Source organism: Kryptolebias marmoratus, linkage group LG19 (assembly GCF_001649575.2).
Source record: "Kryptolebias marmoratus isolate JLee-2015 linkage group LG19, ASM164957v2, whole genome shotgun sequence".
Classification (NCBI taxonomy): domain Eukaryota; kingdom Metazoa; phylum Chordata; class Actinopteri; order Cyprinodontiformes; family Rivulidae; genus Kryptolebias; species Kryptolebias marmoratus.
In genome coordinates, this window is record NC_051448.1 from 20,898,559 (window position 1) to 20,904,657 (window position 6,099).

The 6,099-nt window shown below is 38.6% G+C and overlaps 1 pseudogene; it reads left to right on the forward strand.

The window, feature by feature from the left end:
* LOC108247837 overlaps window positions 1-2,009 on the forward strand; it is a 6,212-nt pseudogene extending 4,203 nt beyond the window's left edge.
* The last annotated feature ends 4,090 nt before the right edge of the window (window positions 2,010-6,099 follow it).

The following is a 6,099-nucleotide window of genomic DNA, read 5'->3' on the forward strand; positions in this document are numbered from 1 at the left end:
AGTTTGTAGGGAAAACATGGACTGGATTTCATGTGGTGAGGGAGTACTCAATATGAACAAGTGGAATGGATTTGATAACGACGCACCAAAGAGGATCTCTACCTTACACTGTAAAGAAAAAGAAAACTGACAGATTTATGATCATATATTTTAGTTAATAATGAAATAATATATGGTTATTTATTTTAACTCATATTCTGGCCACATTATATTGAATTTTTGTAAAAAAAAAAAAAAAATTATTTAGGGGGGCTTGAAAACATTTTAGGGGGGCTGAAGCCCCCCTAAAACAGGCCTAGTGACGCCACTGTTGCCAGGTGCATTAGGGTAGATTGGCTTTGACTCCCTTGCCACTTAAGTCCACTCAAAACTCACACCAAGGTGGCCAGAAGGTGTCTAAATCCTGGCTTGATATTTACCCATTGTCACAAACTTTTAAACACTGCAAAATCCTTCACCATCCTGACCATCACAGGCTACAACCATGCCATTCCTCATCCTCCAGTCACTTTAGCTGGAACTTTGTCTCTGCTCCTGACATTTTCATGTTCACCCACCAATGTGTGATCTTCCTACAACTGTGCACCAACCAGCCAGAAACAATTACCAGAATGGTTCTGCATGTTATAATAATGTACATAACAGCAAAAATTCAAACCGAGAACCCTCTAACCAAATAGTACAAAGGTCTGTATTTGACCAAACATCATAAAAAAAATAAAATAAATAATTTTGTCAGTGGGACATATGTTCATATGTTTTTTCATTCTTTAATTTTTTTGTTTTGTTTATTATTGTGAAGGGGTACCAACAAATTAATTTGCATCTTGAAAGTAGGATACATAGATAGACACACATACATGTTGCATTACTGGTTATCACTGGTTTCAGATGGGGCAGTACCCAATTCTTATTGGACAACAGTATGTAGAGAGCAAAGAATAAAGGTTTATACAGAGAACCTTGTTTGGCCCAAAGCAAACAACAGCACTGATGACCTATGAGTGTATATCAGATATTTCACAAAATCATCACTTTATTTGTAAAAAAAAATAAATCTGAAAAATTGTGTTAAATTAGGGTTTTCTGTAGTGTTGTCTGTTTTTAAAATAGAAGACAACTCCTGCTGTATGTGTGATGTTATATGGTTTTCTCACTCTATTGTCTGTTGCCACAGTATGTGGAAATCTCCTTGTAATAATCTCTGTACTTTATTTCAAACAGCTCCACACTCCTACTAACTTCCTCATTCTGTCTCTGGCTGTGGCTGACCTGCTTGTAGGAATTACATTATTTCCCTTGACCACAGCATTCTCTTTCAGCTTTTGTATGTACCATGAAGATTTATTTTGTAAGATAAAAGACAGCTTTGGAGTATATCTTTGCACATGCTCTATTTTACACCTATGTTGTATTTCAATTGACAGATATTATGCAGTGTGTCAGCCATTAACATATAAATCTAAAATCAGCCGTAATGTTGTTGTCATCATGATTACTGTAAGCTGGGGTGCTTCTGCACTTATTGGAATTGGAATAACACGAAATTCAAAACAACAATGTCAAGAAACATGTTTTATTAATGTTCTGATGGCAAACACTCTTGGACCTATTTTATCTTTTTACCTTCCACTTGTCATAATGTTGTGTATTTACCTGAAGATTTTCCTTGTTGCACAGAGACAGGCACAATGCATCCAAGCTAGGACAAAACGTGGAGCAACTGTCAGTAAGATGGAGAGAAAAGCCACCAAAACTCTGGCTATTGTTCTGGGAGTGTTTATTTTTTGTTGTACTCCTTTCTTTCTTTGTTTTACTGTTTTGCCTTTTACCAACAGTTCAGTTTTTCTTCCTGTGATTGAGGCACTTGGTTGCCTTGCACTGGCAAATTCCACATTGAATCCATTTATTTATGCTTTTTTTTTTACAGCTGGTTTAGATCAGCCTTTAGAAATAATATGTCTGAAAAAACATTACATGGGGACTTTACTAACACAAAGTTGCATTAGTTTACTTTCTGAGGCACAGAAATATAGTTTTAAAATGGCAAAAACATTTAAAATTAGAAAGATTATGTTTGGAAACATTGCATGGTCATTTTTCCAACACAAGATGGCCTTGAATTATTCTTAGTGGCACAAAATATAGTTTTGAATTGTAAATAACAGAACACTAATCATACAATTCAATGTATCTACATAAAATTTGGTCTAGTTTAATAGAGTTTTTTTCAAGAAGGTGCATGTACCTATAGGTTGCTAGTAATTGTTCTGGTAAGAAAAAAATGCTTTCAGAGAAAATAAGAGTGCATTTTGGGATACAATACCTGGTGTTTTTTTTTCTAATACAGCTAATGTCTAATTCAGATATGATAAATCAGATATTGACAATTTGTGGTCTATAGCTTTTTTATGCAGCCCCAAACAACTGACTGCAAATTGCAAAAATAAGTTACAATAAGCCACTAACTTAATTTCATGACAAAATTTTATTTAAAAAGTTTTAAGCAAAAGACAATAGTCTCAATGAACTGAATTTTAGTTTGGTGTTCTTTCAACAAGTTAAAATTGTAAGTTAATCTAAATGCTTGTCTATATAAAAGTAGGGAAATATATTTCAACATTTGGTAATTGTTTTATGTAACTTTATATAACCACATTTATTTTTTTATAGTTTGATATTTTTTACTTATATTAAATGTAAAGTTTCTAAAATAACAATGTTTCTCACTTATTTTTTGTGTGGAGTTTTTATCATTCCTCCCATGACATTCTACAACATGTTTCTACGGAAAATTGCATGCAATGAAGTAAAAAAGGTTGGAACAGGTTTATTTTGCACAAAAATATTAAGAGTAAAGTACAAAAAATACAGATATAAAAATATTTTAATAAAAAAATAAAGTAAGCAGAAATTTAAACAAAACAACTGGACTTCTATTCTGTAGCTGAAGATGTTTTGCTGTCCTACACGAGGAGATTTATTATTTCAAAACTGGAGAGTCCGAATTCCAAGTTTTAAACTGTTAATGACCGTCAGGGGGGATGTGAGTGAAAATAATCTGCATATGAGTTTAGCTTGTATCATAGAAGCATACAGTGTAAAGCTTGAAACTCTACACTTTCCAGTTTTGAATTAATACATCTTCATGGCTGAGAAGTGAAACAACTTTAATTACAAATAGAAGTTCACTTGCTTTATTATTTAAACTGTTTTGATTTGCCATGTCCTGAATGACTAAGAATGTATATCAGCACATTGTACAAGAAAAAAAAAAACGTTTTAAAGCTGCAGTAGGGAGTTCAAAGAAAACCGTGGAGTTAGCCTGAAAATTTGAGTAAGTGCATCTTTCAGGTCCCTCCCCCTTGTTCTCTGCTGCCCTCCACATCTCCTCCCCCTGCCATGAACTCGCAGGCTAGTAACCAGGGCCACCAATGATGGCGGATAAACAGCTATGGCACATCCACATCAACAATATGCTTTATTGCATATTGTTGCAGTATAGCTGCAGCACACCAGCAATCTTGAGCTTGAACAAGGTCATACACTAGCGTCATTGAAACTGCTAAGACATTCCTCCTGGCTCTCATTGGTTGTTTCTGACCCGGTGCGGTGTTTTTCTGCAAATGGCTGTAGGACCACTGGGAGGAGCCAGAGGAGCTTGATTTTTTCCACAGATTATCTGTCTCATATTCTACTGTCAGAACATAGTGACCATTTTAAGAAATATGTAACAAATATATTTTTATAAAAGTTACCTACTGAAGCTTTAAGTGACCATTTTAATATTAAATACTCATACTCAGTGTGTATTACCAATATCCATATTTCAATATTCTGGAACAATACAAATGCAGGAAAACAGACTGTGTGGATTTATGTTTTTGATCTGTCAACCTGAGTTTCTCAGATACTCTAGCAAACATCACTTCTGTGAGCCAGGCAAACAAAGACCCTAATGATATCGGGAGGGGAGAACCGTATATGCATGTGATTCTGGCAAGCATAAGGGAGCAGGGCCATGCAGAGACAACTAAACAGACTTCTGCACCTGTTGTCAATCAGGTCATTACTCCCTGTTACTTAATCACCCCTCCTTCAGTCACTGGTGTCAGTTCCTTGTCGTGTATGTTGTTGTGCTTGCTTTTTGGTTATGCGCTGTACACTTTCTGGGTTTGATTTTGATTAAAAACCTTCAAGACTACTAGCTGCCGTTGGGTCCTACCTCTCCAGTGCTCGTGACTGTTCGTGAAGTGTCCATGACAGAAGAAACTGATCATTAGCATGGACCCAGCAGTCGAGTTCTGTTTGGCCGACCTCTCTCTGGAGGATTTTTTCAGGCTCCACGTGGTAGTACGAAGATACTGCGATGTGGAAGCCACTTCCAAGAGTTTGAATAAATGTTTTTTGGCCGCTCGTGATCTCCTGGAGGAGGCGGCTCACCACCCAGGCTTGGAAACTTCCCCAGGAATGGGCGAGATCCTTGGCTGGGCCAGGAAGTACTTCGCTCTTGGTTCTGCAACCACTGGGCCTCCTGTGTTTCTGGTGCTGGCGCCCCCAACGAAACTCCCCGGTGTCTCCTGCACCCCCGGCTGTGTCTTCTGTGGGTTAGCCCAACGCCGCCTCAGCCTTTCCGCAGGGCCAAGTTAGCGTCTACCCTGGTCCTTTTTGCCGACCTCCAGAGCATCTCCCTGGGTTCCGCCAGCCGCCTGGCCGACTCCGACACCTCCTTCGTGGGTTGCTATACTTGCAGTGGAGGTGAAGATGCTCCTTTCATAACAGCATCAAACTTTAATGCGGAAGGGAAAAACAAAAATGAATTGTTGACACATTACCTTTAGTGTTATATGTCCCCATGAGAAAAGCCTACTGACACTGACCACCAAACTTTTATAGTTATACCTCTTCTATTTGTGTTTCTGTGTAGTTTGTAAGTACCTATATACATTTTTTTTTCAATCCCTCCTTTTTTTTCCTCATTGTCTCATCCTCCCTGTGTTGACAGGAGCCCAATGTCTCTTGTTACTTATTTCTGTCTCTTGCCTTGCTTTTTTTCCCCAAACTGAATCTCTTCTTTTCCATCTTAGTGATTCAACTTTTAAGCTTGGTTAAAAAAAGAATCAAAAATCTACTTGTTCTTTTTGTTCTCTTCTGTTCACAGCAGCAGTTTTCTGTTAGTTTCTGTTTTCATTCCCTCTGCTTAAACTACTCCTCCATGCTGAAGCAGAAACGATACAGGGTTGTCCCGTTGTCTAACAAGTAGTTGGCCTACTTGTATCTTAAAAATTCACTCACTTACTGCTTTATTGACCAAAAACTGTTCTGGAATCTGGAATAATACTGATATAAGTTGAGCTCCGCAGTTCATTGCTTCATCTCACAGTGGGAGGGGCAACTGCGTTGTTGTGCGTCACAGGGGCAAAAGGTCAAAGGTGACTGGATGGCTTGTGTTGTTTCTCCTACAAAATGACATAAATAACATTTTAGTACATGTTATTAAGGGTCAAATGAGGGCTTAGGGAAAGAATGATTAAACAAATAAAGTAAATTTGACCAAAAGGGCACTTGTGGGCAAGAAGCAAAAGGGGCAGGTGCTCTAGCCCCCTCTGCCTCCCCCTCTGCATGTGAGTGTAGGGGAGCATTCCATGTTAAAAGCTTGCAGCTTCACACTCTTCAGTTTTTGAGAAATTCTTAGGATGGGAGTGAAAACATCTTCAAATTCAGAACAGAATTCCAGTTGCATTGGTTTAATTACTTTTTGGATTTCTTCAGGTATTGTCACAGCTCCATCTGTTCCTGCCACGCCTCTTGCCACAGTCACATAACTTTCCACAGTTCTAGTCACGCCCATGTTGCCATGCCCACACAATTAGCCTCATCTGTTTCACCTGTTCCTGTCTCTTTAAATACCCACAGCTCACACACCCCAGTGCCAGATTATTGAAAGCCACCAAGCAAGTAGATGTCCAGCGTACTCCTCTCGTCCATGCCTGATCTTGACCTTTGCCTGTCCCTCGACCATCGTCTCTTGCCTGCTCCCTGCCTGATTCTGCTCTGGACTCTGATCTCCCGTTACCGACCTTGCTTCGTACACCTGGA